Raw genomic sequence first — 12,682 nt, 5'->3', positions numbered from 1 at the left:
ATACAATGGACTATTATTCAGCAATAAAAAGAAATGAAGTACTGATATATACTACAATATGGATGAACGATGAACCTATACTAAATAAAAGAAGCCAGACACAAAAGGCCACATATTGTGTGATTCCATTTCTGTTCAAAAGGTTCAGAAGAGGCAAATCCATAGAGACACAAAGTATATTAATGGTTGCCAGTGGTTGGTGGAGGGAAGAACCAGGAGTGACTGCTAATGAGTATGGGGTTTCTTTAGGGGTGATAAACCATTAAAGTGTACACTTTTAAAAGAGTAAATTTTATGATACATGAGTTACATTTCAATTTTAAAGGGGTTGGATAGAAACACAGAAAGGCTAGAATCCATGCTGCTCTCCAGAATTTCTTCTAGTTCAGATGATTCCATCAGGAACACACCAACAAATCAATAAATTGAACAGTACTGGCAACAGTAACCATAAAAAATTAAAACAATTTGCAATACAAGTTAGTTACATCAAAGAGATATCAAATTCCTTCCCTGAAAGTCAGAGATGCCAAGACTTGTTCCCCGGGGAAAGGAGGAGACCTTCCATATCCATCTGTGACCTTGTGAGGAGGTAGCCAATCTACAGTTCTAATCGAGGGAGATTAAAGCCTAGAGCACTTGTAACTTTGCTGAAGCAAACAAACACCTGCACTGAGCAGCTTCTCCTACTGAAGCACCAGACGTCGCTTTAATCCACCCCAGAGCTGGGTCTGGAAGCCACAGAGTTAACAGGATGCGTTGGTCAGCAACCTACTGAGCTACTGGTTCTTTGCGGGGGGGCGAGGGGGGGGGGACGGAATTCTCTTTATTTTGAAATTAACAAAGGGAAGGGGACACAACAAGGATGACAATATAGCATGACAGACGACACAAAGGCTTGGAAAGGTTGTGTGTGCTCCCAATTCTACCATATAGTAGCTAAGAAAACTGGGCAAGTCACAATACCTCTGGACCTCAGTAAGACGTTATCTCGTATCTCACAAAGCTACTGTCACAATGCAAGGCCCAACTGTAACACTCAAATACTAGTATTCTCTCCAATTCACCAAAAAATATAACTAACGGCTAAGTACTGTATACTTGGGGTCATATTGGATAATAAGACTCATGGACCTCTTCTCTATTTGATGCTTGCATACTAAGTCACTTCAGTCATGTCGGACTCTCCGCGACCCTCTGGACTGTAGCCCGCCAGGCTCCTTCTATCCATGGGATTTCTCAGGCAAGAATACTGGAGTGGGTGCCACTTCCTTCTCCAGGGGATCTTCCTGACCCAGGGATGGAACCCACATCTCCTGCACTGGCAGGTGAGTTCTTTACCACTCAGTCACCAGGGAAGCCCAATGACTTCCCAAACTATTTAATATAATTGACCTTGCTGCCTCTGCTGACCCATCTTCCATTTATCACCTCTGTTCTTTCTACTCTAGCCATACTCAATTTTCAGCATTCTTCCACCTTTTGAACAATTTTTTCTCTCCTTCCACCTGCCTTAAATATCACTTTCTCCTTCACCCTTCAGATCTCAATGTCGACAGCACCTGCCTATCCCACAAAGGTCTGACCTTATTAAGTCCAGAGTCGTACAACTCCCTACTCACCCTCCCTTCATTACTCTAACACAAGTTGTACTTCTCAAACTATGCTGGGCTTCCATTACTGGACTCCAATTCCCACCGAGCGCTGGGTCTGTGCCTGAAGTCTTCATTGCTCAATTCCCAGACTTATGACTAGTGCCTAATACATATTTGGCAAATGCTGACTGAATGAATGAATGACTGCAATTAAGCAAAAAGCTTAACTAACTAAATGGAAGACTTCACATATATTTTCTTCATATAAAAATATCTTTCAATTTTTTTTTAATTTTGAAGAAAATTATAGATACAATCAAATGCAATTTTTCAAAATCACCATGGGGGAAAGGGCTTAAGCACACACGCATTTTCTGCAACTTAAACAGCTAATACCAAACACAATCAAAAGGAGGAAAACTACCACCTCCTCAGTGGGAATGGTACTCCTAACAAGATTTTCAGTTTTAGGGCTTAAATCTCCTTAACTGGAAAGAGTGATAAGGTATATGTAATGCAAATTACAAACATTACTGTCAAATCATGCACTGGAGTAAAAACAAGTGGATATTTTTTTAACCAGCCCTCTTCTACCCTCCACGCAAAAAGAATGTCCACACACTTAACAGAAACACAGCTTACTCCAAATAGCTGACCAAGTGAAGGTTACTGTGAAATACTTCGAATTCCATAAGCACTCAGGACTGCACAGACCATGGGAAGAGAATGTTCCAAAGCACAGACTAATGATCAGAAGGTACAAACAAAATAAACCTGCATGGTGACTATCTAAGGCAGTCTGAAGACCGAATATGTTTGTTCTGAAGTCATCAACTTGGAGAAGGAAATGGCCACCCACTCCATTATTCTTGCCTGGAGAATTCCATGGACAGAGGAGCCTAGCTGGCTACAGTCCACAGGGTCGCAAAGAGTCAGACACGACTGAGCGACTAACACTACTACATCAACTAAGCTTCAGCTTCTGAAATACACTAGAAATACTTAACATGTTTTATATCTCAAGTATAAATGACAGAGATTTGTCATTAAAGATAACTACTTTCCTTTGCCTAGTTTAGGATATATAAATCTCTTATCACATTTCACACTTTTTATATTTTGGACTTCTTACCAACCACTTCAGTTCTTCTCATGTGTTTGTTCCCTATGCTAAGGAGAACACAAGTTATACTAACTCGGAATTTTTATTATCATTTTGGGGATGTGACCACCCTTTTAATTCTGTTCATATTTTAACTCAGCAACTTTAATCCAGCAATCAAAGCTTCATTAGCTTGTAAACAAACTGTTTCTCAGGTAAACTGAATTGCCCCACATCAGGATCTTAAGCAAATAAATAAGTACAAAAAAGGCAGAGATTATAAATTAGGGTAGACAAATCTGTATCTAGCCCCACGCTGGTAAAGAGCATTCTATCAATACAGTGAAATGCTAATCTCCTAATTAACAACCTAATTAGGTAATTATGGCTTTGCAGAGGGATGCCGAAATGAAATATGACAACATGGTCACCTCTTTATATGGCACCTGTGGGCCTTTTCAGCTGTCATTGCAAAGAGTGCAATATCAATTTGAACAGATGACAAAGTGCTGTCATTTTTCATTCTGATAATATACAGAATGCTTTGGACAGAAGCAGTTTACAAAAAGAAACATCTTGCCTGGTATTTTCCCAATTTAAATACGCTAAAATACTTTGTTAAATTTTCTGCATGCTTTTGTATATTTAGGAAAATTATCATACATATTTTAAAAAAACAACTAGACATCATGCTTAACTGTACATGCTGAAACTATGCCATTTCAATTATGAAGTATATAATCAGAAAAGAGTAAAAGGCACAATTCTTCATGACATTTTAATATTCATACATCTTGAATACTGTTATCAGAAAAATTAAAATTCAAACAAACTTTGATCTTTAATTTTTTTCTTACAAAATTTTTAAAAGTGAAATAGAAATTCATACTTATAATTTTCCATACCAAAAATGCACTTCCCAAGATACAAATATTCAACTCACAAAAAAAGTTCTATATGCCAACAATCAGCCTTATGGAGACAGGCATGTGCCCTCCAGGAAAAACAGAGCTGCCACGCGGCTACTCACTGTCCCACTGGCCACTAGAGAGGGGAGCATAGCACTGGGTCACAGGTGCTACACACACAAACATGACTCTTCTTTCAGGACAGTTTAGAGAAGGAGAGGAGGCAACTCTGAGAACTTCAATATTCTGTATGTCAAAATACAGAAAACCAGGGATTTCCCTGGCAGTCCAGTGGCTAAGATTCTGTGCTTCCACTGCAGGGCACACGGATTCCATCCTAGTCAGGGAACTAAGATCTTGCATGAAGCAGTGCGGTATAGCCAAAAAAAAAAAAGAGATGAAACCATATTTTAATCATTAAACAACTGAGGTTAAAACTAACTTCTTGAAAATACGATCCATTTACAACTTCAGATCACCTGCATTAGGGAAAACTTTTTTGACCAAAATGATGTGCAAGAGTACTTGTATTTCTCAATTACAAGTTAAACTAAAAGGATTTTTTTTTTACTGAAAAGCAATTTATGCTTATCAGAGAATATTTTGGAAAACTGAAAAAGTATAAAGACCTATAATCTCACCACCTGTTTTTTCTCTTTATATATTTGATATTGAGATCATACTTTACATAGTTTTATATCCTTTTTTCACTTCATATTATATGAGCATACTAATATGTCACTAAAATTCTTCTAAAATATCTAAAATGCTTGTACCGTATTTTCAATCCATGCTGTTTCCAAAATTTCTCTTATCTCTTTTTTGAATACTACAGTTGTTTCTAATTTTTGCTATTATAAATACTTCCACAGTGAACATCTTTGAACATGAATACTTTTCTACATTTCTTATTTCTTTAACAAAGATTCTTAGTAATGGGACTACAAACTCAAAAGGCATATATGACTTTAAAGGCTTGTGATAATACTTCCAAAGCATTTTCCAGAAAAGTTTTACCAATTTTTATTCCCACTGGTTATATGAGTGATCATCTCACTACCAACCTCTTCCAGCAATGAGTATTATTAGAGTTCTGTTAAATCTTTAAACTTCAAATCGTAAGAGTATACTTCTAACTAAACACTCCCACAATATAATCAACAACAATTTTCTACAGGCAGTAAGTTTAAAATGAGTTGATGACCCTCCCAAAACAAGGGCCAGTTCCAATATTCAAATCTAGAGCAGCATGGAAGAGTGACAAAAGCACTGTGGTATTTACAGTAAAAAAAAAAAAAACCAAAGGTTCAGAGCACAGCTTTGCATTATCAGTAGCTCTCTACCTTGAATCACTTTACTTCTCTAAGCTTCAGTTTCAGCATTTGTAAAACGGGGGCAGGGAATACAAAATATACTCTTAGCTCTAACAACTTCAAAAGGCAGTCATGGGCACACTAAAAGGTAATATAAACAACTGGAGGTGTTTATTGTGATTTAACAGATCAATTCATTTAATAGCCTAAAAATAGCATACTGAGACCCTTTTCTCAACAGTGCTTGGTTCATAGGCGTGCTAATTCACAAAGCACAACTAGAAATTAACAAGACTAATTTCATGATCCAGACAAGAAAATAAGTCTCATTCCTTTATAACCACTCCATAAAATCATTTCTTGTTACATTGTACTAAACTGAATAGCTTGTGCCCCTGAATGCTGTACCTACGTCCCTCCAAAAGTACCATGGTAGAGGTACTTACTCCTCATATGCAACGGCCCACGTACCATATGAGAGTGGCAGTACTGTCTGGGTCACAGAGCTAATAACTGAAAGAGCCAATATTCACATCCAGGTGAGTGTGACTCTAAAGCCCCAGCTCACTCTGTTTCAAGTTTCAAGGCTGCATCTCAGTTCCTCTTTGTTAGCCTCCAGTATGTCAGCAAATAAAGCACAGATTAAAAAGTTATTTGTTTAAAAAGAAAACCATTCCTTCAAACCATGTTCTACCAATTTCTCTGCTGAAACAGTACTTATTTATAATACAGTACCTTAAAATGAGTCCACAGGGAACTAACAATGTGATTTTTTTTTAAGTTTTACACATTTGGCCCATTTTGACAGCATCAATAATAAAAGCATATTCATAAAAGTATACTCAAGTATAGGATATGACTCTAACACTGCATATATTTAGAGGTAAGTGTGACATAATATTCAATTTCTTTCATAAGCGATTACCATAATTTAATTCCACTAGTTATTCTAATATCTTCTTGCTATTTCCGGAATTTAAGTTTTGTTGTTGAAGTGGCTGCTCCCATTTTTCTCACTTTCAATTACTTAAAGCTGTTTTCTTCTTTGGATCCAAATTTTGTGCTTCCTATATTAAATCTATTTCCTCAGTATACCTAGGCTGCTGCCAACTAGAGTTAATAAATTTTGAATGATTGCTCAGAATTTTTTTTCATTTTTATATTCTATGCTATTTCCTTATATGATAGAATATGAATGAAAACAAGTATCTAGAAGACAAATATTTCTTCAATTTTCACTTTGTGGAAGCTGGGTATTAAAAATAAATTAAACTCTTGAGCTGGGAGCTCCCTGACCATATTTCTCTCACTAGACTGGGTGTCTCACTGCCTCCTTCCAATTTTGTGTATATAGATTCAACAAAGGACTCTATGCATGTGGGGAGCACCTGGCCTGTCAAGGTCCTTTCCCAGAAGTAATGAACAAAGACCAGAGGGAAAAGCTGAACAATTGCTCCCTACCTGCCATCAAGAGAGAAGCAGCATTTTAGATTTGAACTGTTCTCCACTGGGGTCTGCCAGTAATCAGTTGTGCAGCTTTAAGCATGTCAATTAGAATCAGAAAGCTTAGCATCCTGAAAAGACCTCACCAAGACTTCAGTTGAGCTCCCTCATTATTATCCAGATGAGAAAAAAGATACAAGGATTTTTGACTTGACCAAAATCAAAAGGCTGTAACTGGCATACCAGCATTCAGAATTCAAGTCCCTCTCAGTCAAGTGCACTTCCTACTAAACTGTAAATCACTGGGCACCAAGTTCTTCATCTCCAGAGGTTATGATAACCACCCTGCCTTGTTCACTTCATGTGAACCAAAAGAGACGGGAGACCTGGAAGCATTTAAAGTGCTAAGGGCACAAAAGTACTACAAGATCATCATCTCATCCAAACCCCATCCCTGATTTAGCCTGATTATACAATAAAAGTATTCACCCTGCCACTTTCCCAGATAGCAGTATGACTCCAATACAACACCCCCTCACTCCAGCAATGTACCAGTAGATTTCTGATCAATGATCACAATTGTGTTGGACCTCCTGCTTTGAACAGTGGGTACCAAAATGTCAGTGAGCAGGTAGGTCAGGATTCACAGTCAGGCAGCCTAAGACTGTACACAGCCCACAAGTATGTTTTGATCTATATGGTATTTTTTTAATGGCAATGTTTTTAAACTAAATACATTAAAATCCAGACTTCCAGCATCCCTCTTGAAAACAACTGGAAGATCGAGGGACACTGGGCAGACCTCCTCACACAGTGACAAGCAACTGGAGCTGAGTAGTGACTGCTGCTTTTAGACTGCTGGTCATGTGCCCTCCAGTTCACAAGGTCTGTCCCACTCTTTATGTTACATCATGGGCATCTGATTTGGAGACTCCTGAGGTAGAGTTCAAAAGAGAACTAGGACTTCCCTGGTGGACCAGCAGTTGAGAATCTGCCTGCCAATGCAGGAAACACGGGTTTGATCCCTGGTCGGGGAGATTCCACATACCACAAGACTACTAGGCCCATGTGCCACAACTACTGAGTCCAAGTACTCTGGAGCCCATGTTCTGCAACAAGAGAAGCCACCACAATGAGAAGTCTGAGCATCACAAGTAGAAAGTAGACCCCCTCATGGCAACTGAAGAAAGTCCGTGCAGCAACAAACACCCAGCTCAGACAAAAATAAATAATAAATAAAAATTTGAAAAAAAAAAAAGAGAACTAAATTAACAAATCCACAGAATCATGAAGATTGAAGAAAATAAGGTACACAAAAACGTCTAACAATGACTATAAGCACTCAGTTATTTTAAATTTAACACAAGCTGAAATGTGCTATCTTTGCAGTCAAAACTTCTGAAAAACTTCAAACTCACAGAAAACACAGGGTCAAGTTAAAACTCAACATTCAAAAAACTAAGATCATGGCATCTGGTCCCATCACTTCATGGCAAATAGATGGGGGAAAAATGGGAACAGTGACAGACTTTTATCTTCTTGGGCTCTAAAATCACTGCGAATAGTGACTGCAACCATGAAATTAAAAGGCACTTGCTCCTTAGAAGGAAAGCTATGACAAACCTAGATAGCGTATTAAAAAGTAGAGATGTCATGTTGCCGACAAGGGTTCATATAGTCAAAGCTATGATTTTTCCAGTAGTCAAGTGCGGATGTGAGAGAGGACCATAAAGAAGGCCGAGTGCTAAAGAATTGATGCTTTTGAACTGTGGTGTTGGAGGAGACTCTTGTGAGTCCCTTGAACAGCAAGGAGATCAAACCAGTCAATCCTAAAGGAAATCAACTCTGAATATTTATTGGAAGGACTGATGCGGAAGTTCCAATACTTTGGTCACATGATGCAAAGAGCTGATTCGTTGGAAAAGACCCTGATGCTGGGAAAGATTGAGGGCAGGAGGAGAAGTGGGTGACAGGATGAGATGGTTGGCATCACTAACTTAATGGTCATGAGTTTGAGAAAACTCTAGAAGATAGTAAAGGACAGGAAAGCCTGGTGTGCTGCCATTCATGGGGTCGCAAAGAGTCGGACACGACTAAGTGACTGAATAACAACAATCAGAATAACAGATTTACAGCAAATTCTCTCAGATGAAGCACATACAATCCACTGAACTGCAACAGTTTCTAAAGTCTTCAGTTATGAGTCAACAAGCAAAACAGACATCTCACTTAAATATATATACCAAACATGACAGATAAGGTAACGAGCTCCTTGAGTTGTAGAAATCATGTTCGTTCCCCATTATTCCTACTGCCCAGGGCAGTGACGAGCACACTGAAGCTAGGGTTCAAGGGCTGGCTTCTCTTTGAAGTCATCCACATCATAAAGAAGAGAGAATGTGGCATAGTTCTAAAAGGGAGAGTTACCAAAGTCTAGCAGATAATCCCCTCTACTCTCAGCTCCATCAACTCCATAAACTAAAGGAATTCATTTAACCTCTCTGTGCGCAACATCAGAATACTTATAATACCATCTTGTAGAGGAATAACTGAGATAATGCATTTAACATAATGCTGGTACACACACACACACCACACACACACCCCTCACACACACACACACCACACACACACACCCTCCCTCCCTCCCTCCCCTCAAACACACACACACCACACACACACACACACATACCCTCCCTCCCTCCCTCCCCCTCTCCCCCATGGGAAAGGAAACACCCTCAGGGTGGGGACCTGGTTATATTCCTTTTCTCTGGGTCTAACATTTTCCCTGGCACTGCTGAATGAATCACAGATGTTCAAGATATTTCTTAACAAGAAAGGTAATGAGCAGAAACTGGAACTGACCTCTCTTGCCTGACATACAAGCCCTGACTCTGACCCTGTACTGGTCCTCCAACTTTACTGCCCAGTATTCCCTGGTGGCTCAGACAGTAAAGAATCGCCTGTTAATGCATGAGACCCAGGTTAGATCCCTGGGTCGGGAAGATGCCCTGGAGAAGGGAATGGCAACCCACTCCAGTATTCTTGCCTGGAGAATTCCATGGACAGAGAAGCCTGGTGGACTACAGTCCATGGGGTCACAGAGAGTCATACACAACTGAGTGACTAACACATACACACACATCCCCACTCAAAGAAGCAACGGCTTGCTTTATTCAGGCTAGTCTACTCACTACTCTTAAAACCATGCCACAGGCACTGCACCTTTACATCTTAACAGCTACCATCTCAGGGAACCTTGCCACATATCAGGCACTTTATCCACATCAGCTCACATTACTCTGTGAAGTCTATATCATTCTCTATCCCAAACTATACTTGAAAGAAATAATGTTAAGAATTAAGAAAAGGTCACATAGCTATTAAGAGGAGGGACCAAGAATTGAAGTCAGAGTCCATGGCTATTCTCTACAGAATGTCTGGTCCACTCATACTCAAAGCTGAGCTGACCTACATACTACCATCTTGCCTTGGAATATTATGGTCTTCTCTACATTTAAAGAACTATCCGCACCATTCATTTTGACCCGTATTTTTTTCTCTGAATAGTTTCTTCAATATGTATTTGCATACAGAGAGCTATGGTGTGAGAAAAGAAAAAACATATAAAAGGCACAGATATAGGCATAAGACACACATGGGTTTGGATCCTGGTTCCGTCTCATATCAGATGTGTAATTTATCCTGAGCCCTCCTAATCAGTGAATTGAAGTAAAAATAATTAAACAAGAGAAACCTAATTTCTCCAATATAATAAATAATAAAGCTCCGTTTACCCCACATTGTGAAGCCTTATCAGGTCATTACACATGCCTCAAAAGTGGATGACCTCTTCCCCTCCTGTACCACCACTGCATCACCGAAAAGAACTCCAACCCAGTGTACATACCACTCTTTCAGAATTATTTCCTTATCTTTTTCACTAAATTGAGCAGGCAAGAACTGAGTCTTGTTTATCCCTATACTGTTTAGCATGAGAGCTGGTATATGTTGTTGTTTTTCAGTCGCCCAGTTGTGTCTGACTCTTTGCGACCCTATGAACTGCAGCATGCCAGGCCTCTCTGTCCCTCACAATCACCCATAGTTTGCCCAAGTTCATGTCCACTGCATCAGTGATGCCATCCAAGCCATCTCATCCTCTGACACCCTCTTCTGCCCTCAATCTTTCCCAGCATCAGGGACTTTTGCAATGAGTCAGCTGTTCACATCAGATGACCTGGTATATACCCATACTCAATAAATGTTTGCTAAGTGAATCAACTGAATTGGCCAAAAAGCTCATTCAGGTTTTTCTGGAAGATGGTACGAAAACCCAAACTTTGTGGCCAAGCCCATAGAATAAGGAGCGTTTAAAGGATTCTAGAAAAGAAACCATTTCTAGCTGAGGTTGTCCTGAACTGGTTGAGGCAAGGCCAATTTCAGGTGGGCCCTGGGTAACACCAATATGTGGAAACAAAAAAGGAGAAATCTAGGCAGAAAGAAAGTGCTAAACAAAGGAAAAGACAAAGTTCATTCCAGGTCCTACTTATCTAAAGAATCAGGGTAAGGGGCCTTTTGAAGCTTAGCTGGGAAGTTAGCCAGGAGCCAGATCAGAAACCAGATCAGGAATCTGAGTACCCTCCAGCATTACAGTAGATGAAAGTAAGTATGAGCATAAATCTGAATGGGAAAGGAGCCACCAGCAAGTCTCACAGGCCCCAACAAGCCTACAAGTGTGTAAACTGAACAAGATGAAAACAAGTATCAATCCTTCATCAACAACCCTTCCAGCATTTATGGAGCATCTTGTGTGAACTCACAGAATATGAAGAATAGAACACGGTACCTCCTTTCCCTGTTGCTTTAAATTAGGAATCCAACCCCTCCGCTTGTCAAAACAGAGTAAGAATGTTGACTTTACTTTAACTGATGTGTGTAAACACCTGTCTCCATTTGACCGTTCACACCTGGGGAAGTTTTTAACTTTGCTGCTTTTGGTTTACAACACGATGCTTTTGCACAGTGCCAAGGATTGTGACAGGCTTCAAAAACCACTTCATTCAGAATGAAAATTGCGCCAATCTCTGAGTCAACTTTTGGGTCTCCGTTTAAAGTAATGCTTCTGTTTAAACTACAGTGATATTTTCTTTTACAGCCTTAAACAGATCTAGAAGACTCTATGCCACTCCCATAAACAAAAGGCTGAATCAAAATTCCAGCAGCACTCTGCCTATTAAAAAAAAAAAAAACAGTTTTGCAAGGCTGTTTTACTCCTTTGGGGCAATGGAGGTAAGGGGCGTTAGACGGGGAACGCACAAGCAATGCTTTTAAAAACCTTATTTTCATGTTATGAAACTGTAGAACCAGAAACTGTCAGTCAACAGTACCCTCCCCAAACCCCAATACTACCGAATCCACTAGCTTCTCCTCCCCCAAATCACACGCCCAAGCTGTCAAGTTCATAACAGCCTTCAGTTCTGGAAAGGGTCAGGAAACGGATGCTCACTGGATACTGGAGCAAGGGCCAGACAGGCTGTCCGCCGGGCGGCGGGGAGCGCAGAGAAGTGAGGAGGGAAGCCAGGCTCCTTCGGTGGGCTGGCGAGGGTGTGAGCGATGGAGCTAACGGCTGGGGCAACCTTTACCTGAAGCTGCTGCCACACTACGGGCCGGAATGGCCCTGGGACACGTTCCTGGGGGGGAGGGCCCGGCTCCCCTGCGCCCCCCGGTCCCTGCCCCAGCTCCGCACTCTCGGAATCCTCAGGGGCTGGCGCTCCTCCCGGCCGGCTCAGCAGCCGCTTTCCGGGCTCGCCCTCATACCCCCGCCGCTCGCTGCCGCTGGCCGGCCGAGCAGCAGCCCTGTTGCCCGGAGCCGCGCCACGACCCGGAACCGCACCCCGCGCACCGGAAGTCCCCGACAGGGAAGCAGCCGTTGGCTGGGGACGTAGTGCGCAAGCCCCAGAGCCGAGAGCGAGGTGGGAAGCCCTCCCGGGAGGCGGGGCCGAACGGGTGGCCCTGCGCACGCGCACCACTTCCCCGCCCCCAGGCAAGGCCTGGGTCAGAGATTAGCTGGGATACTGGCAAAACACAGAGACCTCTAGGTTTGCGTTGTTTAGAAATTCACGTCAGCCTTCTCCGTCGAGTCTCCTCCTCTCTCCCCACGTCCACGGAGAAAAGCCCTCAGTTCTTCCAGAAATGAGCGATGAGGAGCTTAGTCTCTTGAATCAGAAAAAGTTGGTTCAAATGCCCGCTCTAACCTTCTGTGTATCCTAGGACAAAACACTCCCTTCTCTGACCCATCCATCGAGTAGTTCCAAATTTAGA

General features: G+C 41.2%; 1 protein-coding gene across 9 annotated transcripts in view; it reads right to left on the bottom strand.

The window, feature by feature from the left end:
• The window catches only part of MAPKAP1 (MAPK associated protein 1), a 243,471-nt gene extending 231,231 nt beyond the window's left edge, over nt 1-12,240 (bottom strand). For 2 of the 9 annotated variants that reach the window (XM_055400346.2, XM_055400347.2), the window contains exon 1: nt 12,004-12,238. The gene's annotated coding sequence lies outside the window, so the exon portion shown is untranslated. Of the gene's footprint in view, nt 1-11,867; nt 11,943-12,003 lie in introns of those variants that run through there. The other 7 variants (XM_055400354.2, XM_055400355.2, XM_055400352.2 and 4 more) reach the window with 5 other exon arrangements.
• Between the last annotated feature and the right edge of the window lie 442 nt (nt 12,241-12,682).

This window comes from Moschus berezovskii, chromosome 11 (assembly GCF_049115385.1).
Source record: "Moschus berezovskii isolate FMDL1 chromosome 11, NW_MosBer_1.0, whole genome shotgun sequence".
Classification (NCBI taxonomy): Eukaryota; Metazoa; Chordata; class Mammalia; order Artiodactyla; family Moschidae; genus Moschus; species Moschus berezovskii.
The sequence above is the reverse complement of the archived record's forward strand: the minus strand, read 5'-3'. Positions and strand labels throughout refer to the sequence as shown.